Here is a 24,335-nt window from a genome sequence, read left to right as displayed (position 1 = left end):
CCTTGTCAAAAATAACTTGACAATATAGGGAAGAAGTTAGCTCTAGGCTTGTATTTAACTCCAATGGTCTATATATCTGCCTTTAGAACAGTACTACACTGTTTCAATTATTGTAGCTTTATATGGTTTGAAATCAGAAAATATACATCTTCTAGCTTTGTTTTTGCTTCGAGATTGTTTTGGGTATCTAGAGTCCATATTCCATATCAGGATAGATTTTTTTCTGAAAAATAAACATATGATAGTTTCACCTAAAAAAAAGAAAAAAATATTCTCTGGTAAGAAAGAAAGCAAAAAGAAATATTGAAATGTTATCTTTAAGTCATCAAAAGCTTGGTATCAGACAAATGAAACTGTTATGTGAGATTATCATTTTTAATTTTGGATAAATTGCTATAATACTAGATGTCAACCACTAAGCCAAGCATGGGAGGGAGGGATGGGGAGAGAATGGGGTGGGGATCGGGTGGGGGCTGACTGGGTGATGTGTGCATGTATGTCTACAAAAGTTTGTATCCCACTATGATGTATGAATACAGTGCGCCAATAAAATAAAATTAAAAAAAATAAAATAAATAAATAAAAGCGTATGGAAGACACCTATGTTGAGGCCACTCCCATACTCACTGAGAGCACGGCTATGGAAGAATTATCTCCACTGAGGTAGTTCTGAGTATGAACAAGAAGGAATGTTCACTACCCATGTAATCATAGCCACCCACAGTTTCCTGAGCTGAGAGAACTGTAAAGTTGATTTAAAGGGAATTGGAGAGACTGAGCACCTCCAGGCACCAAAAGAAATAATGCTGGAAGAAGATAGTATAGATGTAAACTTGTTACTGGCCTGCAGGACAATAAAACTATAATCTTTTGGTTATCTTTCCTAGTGAGGAGGAATCATATAGCAGCTTTACTGGACAAAAAAAAATAATTTCACCTGTAAGTATGTAAAATTTTTATTTTTTATTTTACATAAGTATGTAAAATTTTTATATTTTTGTGTATTGGTTAGGAAATAAATTTTAATTTAAAATAATTTCTACCTTATAAACCTAAAAGTTAACACCTAATTTCACAGAATCTGGACTCTAACCAGTAGTAAACAGTAAGTTAAACAAAAGTACAATCACTCTACACAATACTTGAGTCTGACAATGAAAGCACAGGATTGTCCTTTTATGTTATATCCAAATTTTAGCTATTTCTTCTTACTACTTGTAATACATGAAGAAATTAATGAAATAAATAGTTAGCATGTGATTTTTATACTTTTTCTAGTGCATTTAAATTGTACGTCATAGTGAGGTTCAAAATGATACAAACATATATGCACACATATCTTCTTGGTGTATTTCCTTCCCCCATCCCACCCCATTCCCCCTTTCTCCCTCCCCATACATGTTAGTAAGATATGTAATAATACCTCCATCTATTGCCATAATATGAACCACTTCCTTTCTCAATCCACCTTTCTCTTCCCTACTTTCCTCTCCCAGCTCCCTTCTACTACTCTACAGGTCTTTGTCCTCATTATTTAATTTTTTTTTATTTTAGACGGGCGTGGTGGCACACACTTTTAATCCCAGAATTTTGGAGGCTGAGACAGGAGGATTGGGGTTCGCCAACAGCCTCAGCTACTTAGTGAGGCCTCAGCTACTTAGTGCAACTCAATGAAACCCTGTTTTAAAATAAAGAATAAAAAATAAGGCTGGGGGTGTAGCTCAGAGGGAGAATTCCCCTGGGTTCCAACCCCAGTACTGTAAAAAAGAATTCTTTATTTTTCCTATTTTTTATAGCTTTCATATGTGAGAGAAAACATACAATTTGACTGAGGCCAGCTGATCATGCTTATCATAGAGATTTAGCCTTCTCACTCTATAAATGGCAACAAGTTTCTCTGGGATTTATGTATTTATTAGGGTGTTTATTTTTGTAACATGTGAAGTTCCACACCCGCCTAGTTCTCCCAGGAGGAAACACTATGAAAATATCTGGTCTCCCTTCCTTTGCAATTACTGATGTCATTAGGGAAGGCAGGTTCTACTCAGAGTACAAAGTGCAGAACATTCCGGCCTTCCCCTGAACTGGTCAGCCAAATGAACAGCAGTTGATTATAATGTCTCTAAAGAAAATTAGAGAAATGAGTCTTCAGCAAAACAAGGCAGGCCAACTCGAAACAACAAAAATGAAAACAAAACAACAATAACAAAAAGTTTGCCTCTGCTCTGAAAGATGGTTAAGAAAAGACAAAACAGATACTGGCATGGCCTACAGGATCCGACTGTGCTGTGCTGAGGCTGTCATGTCTCTGTAGCAGTCCCTGCTGTGGGCGTGGGGTGTAAATAGTGAATTGCAAAGCAAATTCCATGGTGCAGCACAGTGGGGGATCTTACCCCTTTCAGACTCCACTCAGAACCCCAAACGCAGACTAGACAGGAAGATCACATGCTGGGGAGATCACCAGGGCAGAGTGCAGTCTGGAATGAAGAGAGGACGTGTTACAGCACTGCATAGCAGGTCCATTAGCTAACATAATGGGCAGCCGTACAACCTTGTAAATGTATTTGTAAGGAAGCAAAGGTGACCACCAGAATCAGTAAATGAAAACTTGGATTTAATGATGACTTAATTTCCTGGGTGGCTTGGATCTTAAATCAGAAGCCACCATTGTCAATACATGCCATTACCAGCAATCACATAGCCCAAATATGTGTCATGAGCCCTGTGGGGACCAAGGAAAACTAAAGACTTCCTGTCCATTGAAAGTGGAAAACTCTTACCCATGGCCTCTGTGGGAGCAAAGGTTGACTAATGCCAAATCTCTGTATTGTTTTTTAAGTTGGAATCTCAATTTGTGTATGCAATACTCTAATTTTTTTCTAATTTGGACCCCATTTTTTTAAATGTTGGTACAAGAAGAAAGAGAAAAACAAAACTGTGAGCCAGTAGTAAATGGCCTCTACATTTATGATTCCCTCTTGACCCATATCCAATATCACCAGTGCTGTCTACAGATCCCTCAAACCATCTCTTCTCCATTCCCAGAAGCAGATCGCGTCTATCTGTTTTGCTTCTCTGTGAAAAGGACCTTCACAAACATTTGACTCAATCTCTCCTAAGATTTGCCTTTCAAATCATCTTTCTTGGTCTGGCTTGCTGTAGTCATTGGAAGAGTGACATTCCACTTCTGTGTCTAACCTTGACATCCAGAGAATGCACCTCGACTCGGGCCTGGAATTCCTTCTACAGCTGTGTTTCTCGGTCAGCATTCTCACTACTATAGTTCAAGTGACCTGGCCACATAGCTTAAGAAAAAGGACGATTTATTTTCCCGCAGTTTCTTGGAGATTCCAAGTTCAGTCCATGTGAGGCAGGGGTCAATAAATCTCAAGAAATGACAGGGGGGGGGGGACAAAGAGAGGATGAGCACAAGGCTCTGCTCCTCGAATCACAGAGGCTAGAGGCCAGAAAGCGAGCTTGCGGGATTCAAGGACAGACGCACAATCGCTAAGGCCACACCCCCAGGGACCCGCCTCTCCAGCTACACCCCAGCAGCCTAGGTACCATCCAGGCGGTGGTAAATTCATCATAATGGATTTATCTACTGATGGGATTACAACCCTCGTGGCTTCATTACATCTACTCTAAACAACACATGAGCTCCTCCAGGAGCAGTCTAGATCTAACTATGACGTGTGTGTGTGTGTGTGTGTGTGTGTGTGTGTGTGTGTGTGTGTGTGTGTTATTAATAAGAAGAACATTGAATTGCATTGGGAAAAAGGGATTTGTTCCAAAACAGAAGTTGTTGGGATATGAACAGCATGGAAAAGAGGATTAGAACTTAATAAATCAAGACTACTTTCTTATTCAATTTAATAATTTCTAAAAGTGGTTCTCAACCTTGACCACACATTATAATTATTTAGGAAACTTTTATAACACAAAAATGCATAAGAACCACCTCAGAGTTTCCAAGGCAAATTTTCTGTATCACATAATTTGGTATCATATTTTTTAAAAAATCTTCAGTGATAACTAATGTTTCACAGAGTTATGCAGCACTGAGTGAGGGAAAGACAACAGAGCACAAGGCTTCAGAAGGTGCTTAGCTTCAGATTCCCTGAGCTGCAGTTCTAGTGTATCACCCAATGTCTTACCAACATTTGGAGGAAACTCTGAAGATGGCTTATGAGGAAGTTTATAGCACTGAATAATGCCCACATTAACACACACACACACACACACACACACACACACACACACACAAGGCCAGGCGTGATGGCGCACGCTTGTAATCCCCACGCTTGGGAGGCGGAGATAGGATCGCACAGGTTCGAAGCCAGCCTTGCTGGTTTAAGAAACAGTGTTTCCAAGTAATTTTAAAAAAAAAATAGTATAAAATAGGTCTGGGAGTGTAGCCTGAAGTAGAAGGGTTTCCAGGAACACCAGTACCACCAAAAAAAAAAAAAAGAGAGAGAGAGAGAGAGACCCTGTTTCCAAATTTTAAAAAATAGGTCTGGGAGTGTAGCCCAGAGGTACAAAGGTTTCCAGGAACTCCAGTACCACCAAACAAACAAACAACAGACAGAAATACTCCAAATAAACAATCTAATGATGCATCTCAAGGTCCTAGATAAACAGGAACAAACTAACCCCGAAGTCAGTAGATGGCCAGAAATAATTAAAACCAAAGCTGAAGTTGAGAGTAAAAAAAAAAAAAAAAAAAAAACAATAGTCCCATGGGCTCCTCTCTCTCTCTCTCTCTCTCTCTCTCTCTCTCTCTCTCTCTCTCTCTCTCTCTCTCTCTCTCTCCTCACTTTCTCTCTCCCTCGCTCTCTCTCTCTTGCTCTCTCCCTCTCTTTCTGCCTCCTTTCTTTCTTTTCTTCTTTTCCTCTGGGCTTTCCATTACCCTCTCTCATTAGCACCTCTAGTCTCCCTGGGACCTGTGAATAATATATTTCTTCTGCTTCTTACATTTTGGTTTCACCTCCTCAGTGTTACACTTGACCAACACTCCTAAACACGACTCTCCTGAGTCAGGGCTCTCCTAAAGAGTGGCTATTTGGGGTTATGGCCACCCTTGAGAGATAGACCTGAAAGTCAAATTAGAAAGCGACCAACAGAATAAAAATCATAACAGGCTCTTCCCACTCACTGTAATCACATGCAGGGAGGTGAAACAAGAGAAATCGAGTAACTCTTATGTATAGTATGGGATATTGAACCATCCTAGAAATCTAGCAAATTCAAATTAAAATAACAGTGAAAGTTTTTGTTTGTTTTATTTTGCTGATCTATTAGATCAGCAAAGTTTTTGTTTGTTTGTTTTATTTTGGTACTAGAGATTGAACCCATGGGTATTCTGCCTCTGAGCTGTGCCTCCAGCACTTTTTTATTTTTTATTTTTTAATCTTGAAACAGGGTCTCACTAAGCAACTGAAGCTAGCTGCAAACTTTCAATCCTCCTGTCTCAGCCTTTCAAATACTGGGATTACAGATGTGCACCACTGCACCCAGCTTCAAGAATCATCTTTTTTAAGCAACCAGTGTAAACCCATTAAATGGTGACCATTCATAATAGGATAAATTCAAAAATGTCAAAATATTTGCTTCTGTAGAGACCCCAAGATGCCATGCAAAAGAACATACAGGTTTAGCAGGTATTTTTCCCGCTGATAAAGGAAACATTAAACATATCCCCAGTATTTTTTTAAAAAAAAAAAAAAAGCATAAATCCGGGCATGGTGGTGCACGCTTGTTATCCCAGCATTTGGGAGGCTAAGACAGGAGGATCTAGGTTCGCAGACAGCCTAAGCGACTTAGTGAGGTCCATTGCAACTCAGTGAGACCCTGTTTCAAAATAAAGAATAAAAAGAGAGTTGGGGGTGTTGCTCAGAGGTAGAGTGGCCCTGGGTTCCATCCCCAGTACTACAAAAAAAGCATAAAAAATGTAAATAACAAACAAAACATAACAAAACAAAACACCACACATACATTACCCAAAACAGCAATCAGTAGATCCCTTAAAGAATGATGCAGAGACAAGCAGGTACCCTGGAAGGGGGTTCCCCACCCCGCTAACAAAGGAGTTGCAGGCCCAAGGAAGGTCCAAATGCTCTCAGAGCTCTTGAAACAAATTAGCCACAGCTTCCTTCAGGTCAGGTTCCACTCCAAAGAGAAACTTCTGAAAATAGAATCCAAACTGAGCAGGACATGGACAAGAGACACAAAGAAAGAAAAAAATTCAGGTAAATGTGGAGGCGGGGAGGGAACAGAACCAAGAAGTGTAAGGGAGCAGCTGCCATATTTTTTAGATCTATGTAAAATCGATAGAAGAGAGGAGGCTGTGAAGTTAAAACTGTTCTCCTGAACCCTATCTTCTTGGAAAAGCTCAGAAAAACTAATTTCACATAAAAAACAATCAATAAAAAATGATTGAGGTCAAAGAGAAAAAGAAGCAAAATAACATCCCTCAGAAAGAGTCCCAGAATCCTAGAGAGAAAAAATATATAGCCCAATGCTTCAACATGAGTGAGGAAATAAGAAAATATAGAAAAGAAAAATTGCATTAGTACATTATGATGTGCAGCTACAGTTCACTGATAATGTATATAAAGTGAAATATAAAATCTGAGAAGGTATAAAGCTCAGAAGAGAATTAGAAATGTAAACAAAAATTCCAAAATAAGATTCAGAATAAAAGGAACATAGACGTTAATATAGATAATGCCTTAAAATAGAACATTAAAACTAAAATCTAAAAAGTAAGAGGAAGATAAGTTTGGTTAGGTGAAAAAAGATGAATATAAAAGACAGGTAAAGAAAATGCAATGTGTGGATAACAAAAGTCCCCGCAGAAGAAAAGCAAAGCAGGAAAGCAGAACAAATAACAGAAATTATAATTCAGGGAAATTTTTCCTTGAAGACTTGAGCAACCTAAATATTTATAGAACATCTCACATGCCTAGAAAAATTGACTTAGAATCATCAGCATCAAATTATATTCTAGTACAATTATTAGACTTTAACACCAGGTGTGGAGATGCAAGCTTGTAATTCCAGTACTTGGGAGGCTGAGAGGCTGAGACAGGAGTACCCCAGGTTCACAGCCAGTCTCAGTGATTTAGTGAAGCTCTCTGCAACTTAGTGAGACTCTTAGTGAATCTAAGAGACTCTTAGTCTCTTAGTGAGACTCAGAATAAAGAATAAAAATAGGGCTGGGAGTGTAGATTGGAGGTAGAATGCCTCTGGGTTCAATCTCCAGTAATTAATTAATTAATTAGTTAATTAATTAATAGACTTTAAGGAAAAAGAAAAAATATTTAGGTACCTAGATTAAAAGACCAAGTCACATATAAGGAAATTAAATTAATGTTAGACTCTGTGTGCGTGTGTGTCTGTGTCTGTGTGTGTGCTCGTGCACATGCTAAGTAATAAATAATCCTGAGACATTCTGTCTCTGAGCTACACCCTCAGCCCTATTTTATTTTTTGTAAATAAGCAGGGTCTCACTAAATTATGGAGGGTCTTTCTAAATTGCCAAAGCTCACCACCAACCTCCAATCCTCCTGTCTCCGCCTCCTAAATACTGGGATTACAGACATATGCCACCAAGCCTGGCTCACTGCCAGACTTTTTGATGGCAATATTTTTCCTAGATAAAAATGGAATAACATATTTAAGGTACCCAAAGAAAAAAATGTAGGCCAAGGTTTTCAAATCAAGCAGGCTATTTTTTCCAATAAAAAAGGCAGCGAATTTTCATCAGCATGCAAGAACTAAAAAAATACCGTTCTCATGAGTCCTTCTTTAGAATCTTTTAGAGAAAGCGCTTTAGTCAACCAAAATGCTTTCAGAGAGGCATGGACTTAAATCCTAGCAGTGAGTATTAAGTATTCAGTGAAATATGCAATAAAAACAAAATTGTATGAGAAAAAGCATAAAACAGCTGTATTATGCTCTGATGATGTAGAAGGTAGTATGATTGTAAAAAAAATGAATGGAGAAAAGGGAAACTGTAAACAAAAATTTGTAATTGTACTTTGCTTCAGTAATCCCATTTGTCAAGCACCAGGGTTGTCATTCTGAACAGATTTGAGGGAAAGCAAATTCTTCACTTGACCTCCCACTTGGACTCTAGGTAGCTTGTCACAGGATTGACCTCAACATTTTGAGACACCCTCCTCCCATGATCTAGGTCATGTCTGGCTCTCTTTCTCATCCACTGCCTGGTTCTTCACTGGCACATTTTCCTGCAAAAAAAAAAAAAATGCCACCTATATTTGTGAGAACATAATTAAGTCTTTTCTATTAGAGGATTAGTTTGATTTAAGAAACCATCATTTTATAACCTTGTGTAAGTTCTCATCCTTTTGAAAGATAGCATCTATTTGAAAAAAATTGCAAGCCAGTCATGGTGGCACATGCTTGTAGTCCCAGCTTTGGGAGGCTGAGCCAGGAGGATTGTGGTTCACAGACAGCCTCAGCTACTACTTAGGCCGTTTGCAATTCAGTGAGACCCAGTTTCCAAATAAAGAATTAAAAAACAGGGCTGGGGCTGTAGCTCGGAGGTAGAATGTCCCTGGGTTTCATCCACAGTACCGCAAATTAAAAAAAAAATTACAAATGCCAACTCCCCAGCATTCTGTTGTTGACAAATTAGACTGCCTTAAGACTGTGAAAACATGGTCCCACCAAAAGGAGTACAATGCAGAAAGTTTGTTAAGAATATGAAAAGTGGGTGGGCTTCCCTGATGGCAAGACCCTTTTTACAAAAAGTAAAATTGCCTTGCTGAGCCATCTTTGATAATGTGTCTTTTCTTATGGCACCATGAAAGTCTATTTCTAACATATTGGAATTCCTCCAAAGTTTTGTTATCATTCCCCTTTTCCTTGTTAGCTACTCTCTTATACTAACTTCTTTCTTTTATTTCCTTACTTTCCTTTTCCTTTCTTTCTTTTTTCTTTTTGTTTTTCCTTCTGGTGGCAATGATACTGGAAATTACACCCCCAGCCCCGTTTGTTTGTGTTTGTTTGTTTGTTTGTTTGTTTGTTTGTTTAAATGGGTCTCACTCATTTGCTGAGAGTCTAGCTAAGTCTCAAACTTGGTCTCAAACTTGCAATCCTCCTGTCTCAGCCTCCCAAGTACTTGGAGTGCAGGCATGCACCGCCACTACTGGCCTCTCCTACGCTAATTTATAATACTCCCATAACTTAAATACCACATCTGAGATGGTACCTCTACGTCTCCATCTCTGAACTTCCTCTTTAGCTCCCAATTTCGTGGTGACATTTCACCTGGACTCCCATCAGTACCTCAAGGTCAACAAAGGAAACAAGTATTCCGCTACCCACCATCCCTTCCTTGTCCTTTCTGCCCCAATACGCCACCATGCTTTCTAATGCAAGCTTAGTTTCCTGTGGTCATCCAAGCTTTTTCCTTTCTTTCTTGCCTAAGAAGTGAATACCCTACCCAGTCTGCCTTCAGAATTTTTCTATTTCTCCTGCTTCTTCTCTAGTCTTGCTTTAATCATTTCCTAAATGTTCCAACTCCTCAATCCACTCCATCCTGCCATACCAGGCTGATTTTTCTGAACACTAACTCCAATTGTGAGGGGAAGATAGGGCTTTCTTCACACTGCTACATTTTGCCCACCTCAGTATGCCAATCATGGAAACACGTTTTGCAAAAAAAGAAAGTTTATTCACAGGTGTAAGTTGTGTGGAGGTGGGAGAACAAGCCTCGAATCCACCTTCCTGAGGATACAGTTTAGGGTTTTATGGATAAAGAGACAGAGTGGTCAAGTGTGTGAATAAACATGATTAAATAAAAATAGAGGCGTGCCGGGCATGGTGGCGCACGCTTGTAATCCCCACGCTTGGGAGGCGGAGACAGGAGGATCGCGCAGGTTTGAAGCCAGCTGCTGGCTTACCCTGTTTCCAAATAAAAATTTGGAAACAAATTTTTACACTCCCAGATTACACTCCCTAGATAATATACTCCTCTATTTATTTAAAAAATAGATCTGGGAGTGTAACCTGGAGGCAGAAGGGCTTCCAGGAACCCCAGTACCACCAAAAAAAAAAAAAATAGAGAGAGAGAGTAATCAGTGTTCTGTGCTTGCATAATCAACCACCAATTTGGAGTCCTCTGTTTGTCAAGAAGCCACCCATCAGACACTGACTGGCACAAGCCCAGGTTAAGGGCTCAGTGACTTCAACCAGTTGGAGCTAGACAAGACTACCTCCAAGTTCCTGAAAAAGAGCTTGAACAATGGTCACCAGGTGACCGTTTCAGAAGTGTTATGTATAGCAAAGCTAGGTGGGCTCTGTTATGTGAAGTCTTGCTAAAGCTTGGGAGGAAGCCAAGGGAAGGCTCCAGGGAACCCGAGAGCGACTACGGACCACACGGCCCACAGAGTCCCATCTGCTATGCTATAACATCAAGAACATGTCCTTAGGGTACAATTAAAATAACAAAACCCATCATGTCCAAGAGGGCGCTGGACAAAGAAAAAACCCAGAGAAATTGTACTGCAGGCTCAGCAAAATGGCTGTTTAGAGGGCGCCTCCCTCAGCAGCAATCCCATGATCCTTCATAGTCCTAAAACCACAGTGCCCGGGCCTGCTACCCAGCACTGTGCTTTGTTGTATGTGTAACTGCTTTCCGTACGTACGTATGTATGTATGTAGTATGTATTATGTGTGTATGTATGCATTGATATATGTATGTATGTAGTATGTAGTATGTATGTGTTGTTTTATTTTATATTATTTTTGGTGTATTGGGGGTTGAACCCAGGTGTGTTCTAAGGCTAAGCTACACCCTACATCCCTGGCTCTTTTCTTATTTTTTATTTTGAAACAGGGTCTTACTAAGTGGCTGAGGGTCTTGCTAAGTGGCTAAGGCTGGTCTTGAGACTGCGATCCTCCTGTCTCAGCCTTCCAAGTACTGGGGTTATAGGCATAAACCGCCATGCCCAGTTTAAATGCTTTCCATATAATAAAATCTTACTGTATTTCCTTCCTTTGTTTTGGAAATTCTTTCCCAACCTGCGTCTGTACTATGACATTTGCTCTCTCTTTTAGCTCAGAGACCTCTAAATCAGGAAAAACATCAAGAAACTTGAATCACAGGAAGCTGCTCGGGCTTTCCCTCAGTCACAGTGCTCCTACAATCATACCAAATAAGAATTCCTCACCAACTGCAGCTAACTGTCAGTCAAACCAAAGAAAATCGGTGGTTTATTGTGTGTCCGGATAATGTCTGACTGAGCTGTACATTTCCTGTTCCAAGTCACCACTGCCAGAATATAGAACAGCTAGCCAGGTGGGATGGTGCACCCTTGTAATCCCAGCATTTGGGAGGCTGAGACCAGAGAATCATATCAGCAACCTAGTGAGACCCTGTTTCTGAGTTTTAAAATGGGGAGCTGTGGGTATAGCTCAAAGGTAGAATGGCCCTGGGTTCAATCCCCAGTACTGAGAGAGAGGGGAGGGGGGAGCCAAGCATGACGGTGCACCCTTGTAATCCCAGCATTTGGGAGGCTGAGACTGGAGGATCACCCTTCACGGACAGCCTCAGCTACTTAGTGAGGCCTTCCACAATTAGTGAAAGCCTGTTTCAAAATAAAGAATAAGCCAGGCCTGGTGGTGCACGCTTGTAATCCCCGCGCTTGGGAGGCAGAGACAGGAGGATCGTGCTGGTTCAAAGGCGGTCACGTTGGCTTAAGAGACCCTGTTTTCAAATAAAAAATATAAAATAGGTCTGGGAGTGTATCCCGGAGGTAGAAGGGTTTCCAGGAACCCCAATACCACCAAAATAAATAAAGAATTAAAAAATAGGGCAGGGGGTGTAACTTGGAGGTCGAATGCCCCTGGGTTCCATCCCCAAACCCACAAAATAAAAGAAAGAAGGAAGAGAGGGAGGGAGGGAAGGAGAGAGGGAGGGAGGGAGGAAGGAAGGAAGAATAGAGCAACTTATCTACCTCTACTCTGTCAAGTGCTTTTTTTTTTTTTTAGCAGAGATTGGGAAGGGAGGAAGAGCATAGGAGACCGCACAGAGGAGACAGCTATGGAGACACTGGGACACAGAAGGGGCATGGGGGATGTGCTGTGTTTTAACTGACACACTGAAAACCAGATTCTATTTTCATGCCCCTTGGCTCAGACATCACTCAACTAATATTGGCACAGAGTTAGAATAGCTGCTGGCTGGAGGAAGTACGTCAAGGGTCAGAGGCAAGGACAGCCCCCACCGGACTGCAGCCTTCCCCGGCAGCCTCAGGGCCACACCGCCCTTCAGTACTATATTAAACAGATAGTGATGTGCCTGTTGGATTCCAGTTTCCTGAAATCACTGTCCCACTTCATTCATATTTAATCATTTTTCTGCAAAGCTGAAAATCACAAGAGCAGGTGTGTGTGTGTGTGTGTGTGTGTGTGTGTGTGTGTGTCACAGCATATGGAGGTGAACGGTGCTAGGAATGGGTCTTCCAGTGGTTCTTAAACTTGCCTGCACAGTAGAATCATTGGGGGAATTTCTTTTAAATCCTAATGTCCAGGCCCCCTAGATTCATTTCAAAATAGTTCATCTAGATCTCAGGGTGGGGCAGACATCAGTAAAATTTAAAACTCCCCTGGTGATTTGCCTGTTACGACGATGCTCTCTCTCTCCCACTCGTCTAACCCTGTCCTCCACTTATATCACCCCTAAAAGCCTTATTAGTCCCCATATTTTCAAATCCTCCTTGGACTGGAATTGAAAACAGAGCTATAAGCTGAATGTCCTTAAAGTTACCCTGGAATACATTATGTTCTCCTCACTGCTTATTTTGATACAATAGAGCAGCCAAGAATACACATGTGTATGCACGTGTGTGCACGGACACACACAAACACACACACACACACACGCCTCTTCCAACCTGGCTCGGGCCCGGGTTTGTGGGTTCCACTCATTGTCCCTTGGATGTACTTTGATGTCTACCATGACATCTCACCTCCCCACACAGGTCCCTCCTGCTACCTTGGGCACATTAGATACTTCATACATTTATGACTTCTCGGGCCTTTCACTCCCACTGAACAGCAACAATTAAACACATTTTTAGGAGCCAGGCATGGTGGCGCATGCTTGTAATCCCAGCATTTGGGAGGCTGAGGAAGGAGGATTGCAGTTCAAAGACAGCCTCGGCTACCTAGTGAGGCTCTTTGCAACTCAGTGAGACCCTGTTTCAAAATAAAGAATAAAAATATAGGGCTGAAGGTGTAGTTCAAAAGTGGAATGCCCCTGGGTTCCATCCCCAGTACTGTAAAAATAAATAAATAAAAAATAAATAAATGAATAAATAAATAAGACTAAAAAAATAGGGCTGGGAGGTAGAATGCCCCTGGGTTCCATCCTAGTTTTAAAAAAATTTAGGGTGGGGCATGGTGGCACACGCTTGTAATTCCAGCATTCCAGAGGCTGAGACCTGAGGATCCGGTTTGTGGACAGCCTCAGCTACTTAGCAAGGCCCTTTGCAATTCATTAAGACCCTGTTTCAAAAATAAAGACTAAAAAATAGGGGTGGGGGTGTAGATCGAAGATACAATGCCCCTGGGTTCCATCCCCAGCACTGCAAAAAAACCAAAAAATTACAAAAATACAAAAAAAAAAATTTTTTTACCTGGGCCCACATATGTAATCTCATTCCTTGGGAGGATGAGACAGGAGGATCACAGGTGGAGGCCAGCCTCAGCCACTTTAGCAACTTAGCAAGATCTTATTTCAAAATAAAAAATAAAAAGGATTAGGGGTATAGCTTAGAGGTAGAATGCCTCTGGGTTTTAAAAAAAAGTATATTTTAAACTGAATATGTTTTCCCGTTGCTTTTAAGTATATATGTGTTCATATTTCTAATATAATCTTGAGGCAACTACCCTCTCATTACACCCCTCTTGTGACTTTTGCCACACCCGTCTTAACAAGCTCTGCATCTCTAGCCTGTTCCCTCTTGGTTTGGTTGCCATGGAAACCTGTCTCTGGGGGAGAAATGTGTGTTTGCCAAAGAAGCACCACCAAGGCCCGATGCCTCCCGGCTTTTGGAGAGAGCTGGGAAGATTTGCACCAACTCCCGTGGGAAGCTAGGACATTCCACATGGCCCCAATCCTGGGTCTACCCAGCTCAAGTGGCCTGACCACACTGACTCAAGCATGCTAGTTTAGCATTCTCCTAATCCAGCTCACTCACTCTTCACGGGGTGAGGCAAGGAGTCCGTGGAAGGGAGTGGAGCTAAGGATTTTCTTTGAAAGGATGGCTGGCCTCCCCTGGGCAAAGGAGAGCCAGGTATTATTTCAGAGGTTGGGATGCAATTCCCAAACATGCCCACAAGGGGGCACAGTGGTTCAACGCAAGCTATTCATTACCTTCCTGAGCAAAAAAAGTGATGGCTAACAGTCTTCAAAGATGCAAGGGGGGGGGGGGTGGCGTCATGCAAGCAGAGCCTCCCAGTCCCCCTGGCATGTACTTCTTTTTTTTTCTCTCAGTACCGGGGATGGAACCCAGGGGCATTCTACTTCCAAGAGACACCCCCAGCCCTATTTTTTATTCTTTATTTTGAAACAGGGTCTCACTGGTTGCAAAGGGCCTCACTAAGTAGCTGGGGCTGTCCTCGAACCATGATCCTCCTGTATCAGCCTCCCGAATGCTAGGATTACAAACATATGCCAACACGCCCGGTTTGGCATGTACTTCTCATCCGGTAGGATCAACAATTTAAAATGCAACACCACAAATGTGTTTCAAATTCACTAATAACAGGAGTAGGCATTGGAGATATTGTAACAGCTGCCTTAATTTCTAACGTTTTCATCTGCGCTTTTAAATTTGCATACACCCTTAAAACTATTTTTTTTTTCTGGTGGTACTGGGGTTCCTGGAAACCCTTTTACTTCTGGGCTACACTCCCAGACCTATTTTATACTTTTTTTTTTTTGAAACAGGGTCTCTTAAGCCAGCGTGGCTGGCTTTGAACCTGCATAATACTCCTGTCTCCACCTCCCAAGCACAGGGATTACAAGCGTGTGCCACCACACCCAGCCTTAAAACTATTCTTGAAACTAATAACCAATTTTCAACCAGGCAGTCAGAGATATTTGTAAATAACTGGTCAGAAGGAGTAGAAAATCACATGCCCGTACCTGACTATCTCAGGACTTTCAGAAATCATCCATATCCCAGGTAGAAAGGTCCATCTGGAAGCCCTCCCAGCTTCAAATTTTTTAATAAACTACCAGTTATACAGAGATACTCTGTATACTACAACCTCAAATTTTTCAACAAAACACAATTATACAGAGAAACTCTCTCTCTCTCCCCCCCCTCTGATTAATTATTTAATAAATGTAAAGCTTCCACCTAGCCATAAGTGCACAGTATGCAAGAGGCTGAGAAATCAAAGATAAATAATATTGTAGTCCTTCCTTCAGGAACCCAAAACCTAGGTGTGGAGATAATTTTATATAACCAAAGAATGTGGTTGTACTCAGCTATTGGGGTGGTCTGTCAATCTACATGAGCCCCATTGGGGGGAAATGACTTTGAGCATTAATATATACTTTGAAACAATGGTCCACAGGAATGCCCTGACTTTGGGAGGAGTCTCCGGGAAGGAAAGCACTCTTACCTTTAAGTAATGTAAAGGTTTGTAGGCTCATCCAGGCATCGTGGTACACATCTGTAATTCTGGGGGTTGGGAGGTTGAGACAGAGGATTGCAGGTTTGAGACCATTCTCAGCAACTTAGGGAGACTCTCAACAACCTAGTGAGACCCCATTTCAAAACAAAAAATAAAAAGGGTTGGGAGTGTAGCTCAGAGAGAGAATGACTCTTAGTTCACTTTGAAGGTGGTTATAAGAGTAAAATCTGTAGTACTGAGAGCTCACATGAGAAAAATAGAAAGCCACCAAATAAACAACCTTAATGACACACCTCAAGGACCTGGAAAAAGATTAATAGACTAATCCCAAAGCCAGTAGAAGTCGAGATAATATCAGAGCAGAAATCATTAAATAGAGAACAAAAAAATTAAAAAGACCAACAAAACCAAAAGCCTGTTCTTTGAAAGGATTAACAATATTAATAAACCCTTAGCCAACCTAATCAAAAGAAAGAAAATCAACCCAAATTATTAAAATTAGAAATCAAAAGGAAGACATCACCACGGAGAGTGTAGATATTGAAAGGATCATCAGAAACTATTTTGAAAATATGTACTCCAATAAACTGGAAAACAGAATAAATCGACAGATTTATTGACACATACAACCTACCTAAATTGAACCAAGAAGATAAACAAAACTTAAACTGACCGATAGCAAGCAAAGAGATAGAAACAGCAATAAAAAGACTTCCATCAAAGAAAAGCCCAGGTGCAGATGATTCCCATTGAATTCTACAAAATCTTTACAGAAAAACCAAACCCAATACTTAATAGTTATTCTGTTAAATTGAAAGATATGGAATTCTTCCAAACTCCTTCTATGAGGCCAATATTACATAAATACCAAAACTGAATAAAGATCACTCAAGCAAAGAAAATTACAGACCAGTACCCTTGATGAGCTTGATGAGCAAAAACTCTAAACAAAATACTAGCAATATGCATTCAAAACCAGATAAAGAAAATTGTACACCATGACCAAGCTGGTTTCATCTCGGGGATGCAAGCCTGATTCAACATATGCAAATCAATGTTATTCACCACATAAATTGAACTAAGGACAAAAATCACATGATTATCTCAAGAGATGCTAAAGAAACATTCGACAAAATCCAACACCCATTCATGTTAAACACAAATACACTGGCCAGGCGTGGTGGCACACACTTGTAATCCCCGCGCTTGGGAGGCCGAGACAGGAGGATCACGCAGGTTCAAAGTCAGCCTCAGCTACTTCGTGAGGCTCTCAGCATCTTAGTGAGACCCTGTTTCCAAATAAAATATAAAATAGGCCTGGGAGTGTAGCCCAAAGGTAGAAAGCCTCTGGGTTCCACCCTCAGTACCACAAAAAAAAAAAAAGACACTGCAGAGAATCAGAATAGAAGAAACTTATCTCACCATTATTGAGGCAATATACAATGAATCCAAAGTCAACATCATATTGAATTGAATGAGGATAGACTGCAGAAATTTCCTTTAAAATCAGGAACAAGACAAGGATGCCCACTATGACCACCCCTTTTCAATATAGTTCTTGAGACTCTTACCAGAGCAATAAGGCAAGAGAATAATATAAAAGGAATTCAAATAGGAAAGGAAGAGTTAAAATTATCTCTATTTGCAGATGACATGATCCTATGCTTAGAAGACCCAAAAATCTCAACCAAAAGACTTCTAGAGCTAATTAACAAATTCAGCAAAGTAGTGGGAAACAAAATTAATCTAAAAAATCAGTAGCATTTCTATATGCCAACCATAAATTTACTGAGAAGGAAATTCAGAAGAAAATTTCATTTACAATAACTTTAAAAAAGCCAGGTGTGGTGGCCCACGCTTGTAATCCCAGCGCTTGGGAGGCTGAGACAGGAGGATCGCATCGTTTCGAAGCCAGTCTCAGCTATTTAGTGAGGCTCTCGGCAATTTAGTGAGACCCTGTTTACAAATAAAATATAAAAATAGGTCTGAGAGCATAGACCTGAGGTAGAAAAGCCCCTGGGTTCCACCCCTAGTACCACATAAATAAATAAATAAATAAATAAATAAATAAATAAATAAATCCAAAAAACAATTAAATACCTAGGAATAAATCTAACCAAGGAGGTAAAATATTTCTACAATGAAAATTATAAAACATTAAAAAATGAAATTTAAGATCTTAGAAGATGGGGTATATTCATTGGAATCACCCCTCCATGCCAGTCTGGTATGGAGCTGTACCTATCCTCTGTATTTCTATCTTTTTAATAAACTTCTTTAAATCTTCAACAACAAAAAAAGATCTTAGAAGATGGAAAGATCTTCCTTGCTCTTTGACAGGGAGAATAAATATCAAAATGTTCATTCTACCAAAAGTGATCTACAGAGTCAATGCAATCATGTTAAAATCCTGATGTCATTCTTCATAGACTTAGAAAAATCAGTTATATATATCATATGAAGAAACAAAAGACCCATAATAGCCAGGGCAATTCTTAGCAATAAAACCCATGCAGGAGGCATCACAATTTCTGACTTCAAATTGTATTACCAAGCTTTAGTAATAAAAACAGCACAGTATTGGCACAAAAACAGACACATAGAGAAAACATATCGACAAAACAAAGGATACAGAAACAAACCCACATACCTACAGCCAACTGATTTCTGACAAAGGTGCCAAACATACATTGGAAAAAAGACAGCCTTTTTTTTTTTTTTTTTTGCGGGTTTGTGGATGGAACCCAGGGGCATTCGACCTCTGAGCTACACCCCCTGTCCTATTTTTTATTCTTTATTTTGAAACCGGGTCTCACTGAGTTGCAGAGAATCTCACTAAGTAGCTGAGGCTGTTCGCGAACCGCAATCCTCCAGGTCTCAGCCTCCCGAATGCTGGGATTACAAGCGTGCGCCACCACGCCCGGCTAAAAAACAACCTTTTTAACAAATGGTGTTGGAAAACTGATTATTTATCTGTAGAAAAATGAAATTAAATCCTTTCCCCTCATCCTGCACAGGATTCAACCCAAGATGAATCAAAGACCTGGAAATTAGACCATAGACTTTGGAGTTCCTAGAGAAGCACATAGGTCCAACAGTCCAACACATAGGCACAGGTAGATACTTCCTAAATAAGACCTCCTAAGCCCAGGAAACTAAAACAAGAATTAATAAACTAAATGGCATTAAGCTTCTTCTCATCAAAAGAAACCACCCAGAGTCTAAAGAGAGCCTGTCGGCCCGCTTGGCTAGACCGGGATGGGGCGGTGGCTCAAGATGGCGCCTAGGCATGTTGCCAAGTCACAAGGCCCACGAGGCTGGCGGTGCCCTGAGCCTGCGTAGTGAGCCCTATCAGGCGCCCTACAGATGATCAGTGACGCAGCGCCTCGTGCTACCACCAGCCCGCCTATGAGAGGGTTAGAAATGTGCATGCCCTAGCTGTGGGAAGCTTGGGGTTGGGGGGGGGGTGATGAGGGAGGGGTTATGATACTGATATATATTTGCTTGCTGTGCGTATTAAAGGAAGGAAGCATCATCAACAGACTCGGCGTTTGTGTGTTCTTTCCCAGGGCTCTGCAGGACGGAGCCTTAGGGACGCGACAAGAGCCTAAGAATGGGAGGAGATTTTTGCCAGCTATTCCTCTGATAGAGGACTAATAGGTAGAATATACAAAGTACTTAAAAGACTCAACACTAAAAAAAAAATCAAGAAATGGACAATTAACGCCGGGTGTGGCGGCGCACACTTGTAATCCCCGCACCTAGGAGGCAGAGACAGGATGGTGCTGGTTCAAAGCCAGCCTCTCTGACTTAAGAGATCCTGTTTCCAAATAAAAATATAAAATAGGTCTGGGAGTGTAGCCCGGAGGTAGAAGGGTTTCCAGGAACCCCAATACCACAAAAAAATGGACAATTAAACTAAATAGATACTTTACCAAAAAAAAAAGAGGTACAAATGGCCAATAGATACATGAAAAAATGTTCAACATCATTAGCAATCAGGGAGCTGCAAAACTACACTGAGATTCCATCTAACCCCAATCAGAATGGCAATCATCAAGAATTCAAATACAATAAATGTTGGCAAGGATGTGAGTGAATAGGAACTCCTCTACACTGTTGGTGGGACTGCAGATTAGTACAGCCACTATGGATATCACTACAGAAATTCCTCAGGAAGTTGGTGATGGATCCACCATATGATCCAGCTATACCCCTCCAGGGTATCTTTCCAAAGGGACTGGAATTGTTTTAAAGCCCTGTGGCCCCGAGCCTGGTCTCATTTGCTTCCCTGCGGGGCTCATGTGTGTGCCTATGTATCCCAAGGACCTGAAGAGTCCATGTAACAATTTTATGTATACACATGAATATGTAAATGCCAACATTTTCAATAATTTGATAAAGTCTTGGTAGCCACTCAAAAAAAGGGACTGAAATCAAAGAACTACGGTAATGTATGCATGTCCATGTTCATAGCAGCACAATTCACAATGGCCACATTCTGGAACCAACCTATGTGTCCATCAACAGATGAACGGATTGCAAAATTATAGGCTATACACACAATGGAATTCTACTCAGCAATCAAAAACAATATAATGTCATTATCAAGAAAATGGATGGCCCTGGAGAGCATTATGCTAAGTGAGATTAGCCAGTCACAAAAAAAATAGGGTCATATGTTGGGGAATGGGAGGGAGTCAGGTGAAAGTCCACCAACTGCTGTGTGTGTGTATGTCACTGTCACTATTAACTGCATTATGGTGTGAGACTATAATGCACCAATAAAAGTATATTTATTAAAAAAAAAAAAAGATTCGTGGGCTCCACTCTCACAGGATGGCTTCTGTGCTTCCCCGCAGTGGTCCATGGAGCAACTTGAGCTTCAGGACCAATAGAGGCCAAATCAGTTAATAACGCTTCACCCTTAAGCCCCATGTGCCCTTGGAGGCCTGCACACTTCAGCAAGTCACGTTAAAGTTTAGAAATCAAATTCAATTTATTATGCACCATAGTATGTAGTCCACCAAGACAGGCCTCAGCTGGGTTCTAAATCTGCAACAACCAACTTCCAAGTCCTGATACCTGGTTAGTATTTTTTGTTGTTGTTGTTGTTGTTGTTGTTGTTGTTGTTGTTGTTGTTGTTGTTTGTGGCACTGGGGATTGAACCCAAGGGCATTTTAACTCCAAGCCACACCACTAGCCCTTTTTGTATTTTTTAAATTTTGAAACAGGGTCTCACTAAGGTGCTAAGAGTCTCACTACTTGTTGAATCTACCCTTAAACCTGCAGTGCTCCTGTCTCAGCTTCCCAAATACTGGAATTACAGGCATGTGACACCACGTCTGGCTCTGAGACTTGGTTTTAATATAACTAATTTTGCTTTTGCGAGGCCTCTTCTCTTGCTTCCTCCATTAATTACCTTCTTTGCCTTCCTGTTTCAATAGTAACTGTAATTGTTTTGCTTTATTATATCCCATCTCTTTTCATTACCATCTCGTTATTCCACTCTTGAGATGTCTCTATGATGATGTTAGAATACATGTGCATGGGGATTTGGTTATGATAAGCTTTTATGTTCTTAGCATGCCATCCTAGTTCCACCTCTGGGATGCAACTAGTACAAACAGTGGCTGGGTATTCTGTCTCCTGCATCTCTGCATTTGTGAGTAAAGGAAAGTTATATGCACTAAATTTGAGTCCTTAGCAACACATGGCTCAGGGGAAGGAGACCTTGAAGATACTTCTTTTTTTGTTTTGTTTTGTTTTGTTTTGTTTTGTATTTTGTCATGAACCTGCCAGTCTAACATATTCAGAATGGCTTCCAGCTTTGAACCTTGGGGTTGGCATGAAGGTTTAGTACTGAGAATGATCCTGTGTGGTGCTACTCAAATGTTCTCCAATCCAACCCTTGAGAAAACATGTCTTGTAGGAATCTGCTATAGAGAAAGGCTGCACAAATGAAAGAACAGACTACTGTGTGGGACCTGTTCCTGCCAAAAGTTCAAGAAGAATCAAGCCTATTAATTTGAGATGGAAGTCTCCTGACAAATCATCCCAGAGGCGATAACTGGAACAAATCAGAACAAGAAAATAATTATCAAGGTAACACCAGAACTCTTTCATGTGGCCAGTCATGTTGATTGAAGGCCTACCATGTACTAGGTCTGGAATTGCTACCAAGGGTGGCTAACTGTCACTTAGATGAGAAAGCGCTTAGAGAAGTGTTGGCTAAGCCAAATTACCCGAGTGTGCCCCTGTGGCCTGGGGAAGTAGGAGACAACTGGGCGATTAAAAAATGGTGTGGTGAGCACTATTTATAAAGGCAGGAACAGGGTGGTGTGGGAGGCACAGGAAAGAGAAGTTTCTTCCTCAACCTCAAGGAAGAGATTTTTAAAAGGAGCAAAGGAATAAGTTTTGCATGTAATAGTGTCTTTCCCTGACAGCTACGTAGAACCCAAAGAAACAGATGTTAGTAGTAATGCTTCCTATAATTGTATAAATAAGTTACTCTCTTGTTTCAAGATTTTTTGCCTACAGTTCTCCCAGACAGAAATTAAAAGTTTTGAGTGGCATGCAAGGCTGAGAAAGAAAAGATAACCTGGAAGAATGGCAGAAGCAGTTTTCCGTGCCCCAAAGAGGAAGAGAATAGCATATGAGAATTATGAGTCCCCATTGCCAATTCCTTTTGGCCAAGAACAAGATCCTGGGAAAGAATTCAAAGTATTCCGTGCCGAAATGATTAACAACAGTGTAATTGTGAAGAATACAGAGGACATTAAGCAGCTGTATGGAAAAGGTTACTTTGGAAAAGGTATTCTTTCAAGAAGTCACCCAAACTTCACAATTTCAGACCCTAAGCAAACTTGCCTATAAACACATCAAAGAAGTATCAGCGTTGGGTAGAATGGGCCACAAGTGTCCTGTGTAGACAGGGACAGTGTAAGAAGAGAGTGGGAAGCCGGGTGTGGTGGCGCACGCTTGTAATCCCCGCGCTTGGGAGGCAGAAACAGGAGGATCGCGCAGGTTCGAAGCCAGCCCCGCGCGCTGGCTTAGGAGACCCTGTTTCCAAATAAAAATGTAAAAATAGGTCTGGGAGTGTAGCCCGGAGGTAGAAGGGCTTCCAGGAACCCCAGTACCACCAAAAAAAAAAGAAGAAGAAGAAGAGAGTGGGCAAGATGCTGAAGGATTACACAAAGCCACTCAAGCATCTGTGTATCCAAGGAAATGAGGAGGATCAGTCACCGGTCCCTGAGACACTCTCCACCCGGGAAGGCACAGTTGGGACCCGGACTCTCTCTGCAGTGAGTGGAGACTCTGGGCAGTCCAATGTGATGGACGATTCTAGCAAGTGCTCAGGCTGCCTTCAGGAGGGCTCTGGAACTGACCCCATTGCTGCCCGCAGCCTCCATGGACGCCTGGTTGATGCTGAATCATTGCTCCACGCATGTTACCACCAGCCAGATGCCCTCAGTGCCCTGCCTGTCCTCCAGCCTAAAGGAGTTGGCCAGCGAGCAGGGCTCCTCCCTGCTGAAGGGGGGGGGGGGCAGATCATGAGTATGTACTTGTGGAGGAAGAGGTGTACAACCTCCTGAGCCAGGGGGAGGACACCACAAATGAGGAATCAGAACAGAGAAAGAGATTCATATGCAGAAGAAATCTGTATAGGATCTTTGAGTATTTGCAACTCAGCCTAGAAGAGGCTTCTTCCTGCTCTATGCTCTGGGATGTCTGAGTATTTACCATGGGAAGGAATGTTTAACAATAGTGGAACTCTGGAAAGCTTTCACTACAATTCAGCCCACCTTCAGGACCACCTACATGGCCTATCACTACTTCCAGAGCAAAGGCTGGGTACCCAAAGTGGGGCTCAAGTATGGGACAGATTTCCCGCTGTATAGGAAGGCCCTCCATTTTACCACACAAGTTATTCTGTCATTGTTGACCTTGTGGATGACTACTATGAAGGCTCCCTTCACAGACCTTTCAGTTGGAAGTCCCTCACAGCCCTGAACAGAGTTTCAGTCAATGTCTCAAAGGAACTTATGCTGTGCTATTTGATTAAACCCTCTACCATGACCGGGGGAGAAATGGAGTCCCCAGAATGTATAAAAAGAAATTAAAGTTCAGAAAGTGATTCTCAGTCGATGGGTTTCTTCACGAGAGAGGAGCAACCAAGGTGAACTGTAATGACTCAACCTCAGATTTGTCATTTCACCAGCAACTATTTATTCAGGTTTCTGTAGTGTGTCAAGTTCAGGGATAAGTAAAAAGTCCTTTTGTTGTAAACACCCATTGATTAGAAGTTTTGGCGGATTTCCAGGAAGATGGCGACCGAGAAAAGCGGGGCTTAAGAGCCCCGCTAACAACAAATCTCCATTACCACAAAATCAGCGCCTTTCATAGCCAGAAAACACCATCACCAGTGAAACAAAAAATCACCAGGCTCCAGAGAGAAAGCGGACTGAGAACAGAGCCACAGAGGAGATAACCGGCCTCACGCCCGAGGACGCGGCAGACGCGGCAGCAGCGCCATACTGCCGGCGGCACCGGTGAATTCACCGGACGGCTACAGCAAGCCGAGGTGAGCCACTGTGGAACAGCCAGGCGGGATTTCTCCGCTCAGAGAGCATCTAAAGCTCCCAGTGGCCGAA

At 41.6% G+C, this 24,335-nt stretch overlaps 1 pseudogene across 1 annotated transcript; it reads left to right on the top strand.

The window, feature by feature from the left end:
- The first annotated feature begins 22,290 nt into the window (after positions 1-22,290).
- LOC308273172 (tRNA-splicing endonuclease subunit Sen2-like) lies at positions 22,291-23,871 on the top strand (annotated as a pseudogene). Its single transcript has 2 exons — positions 22,291-22,469; positions 23,218-23,871. The product of its transcript is annotated as a tRNA-splicing endonuclease subunit Sen2-like (transcript).
- Positions 23,872-24,335: the final 464 nt, after the last annotated feature.

Source organism: Muscardinus avellanarius, assembly GCF_963383645.1.
Source record: "Muscardinus avellanarius genome assembly, chromosome: 14".
NCBI lineage: Eukaryota > Metazoa > Chordata > Mammalia > Rodentia > Gliridae > Muscardinus > Muscardinus avellanarius.
This window is presented reverse-complemented; position numbering and strand designations above follow the sequence as displayed.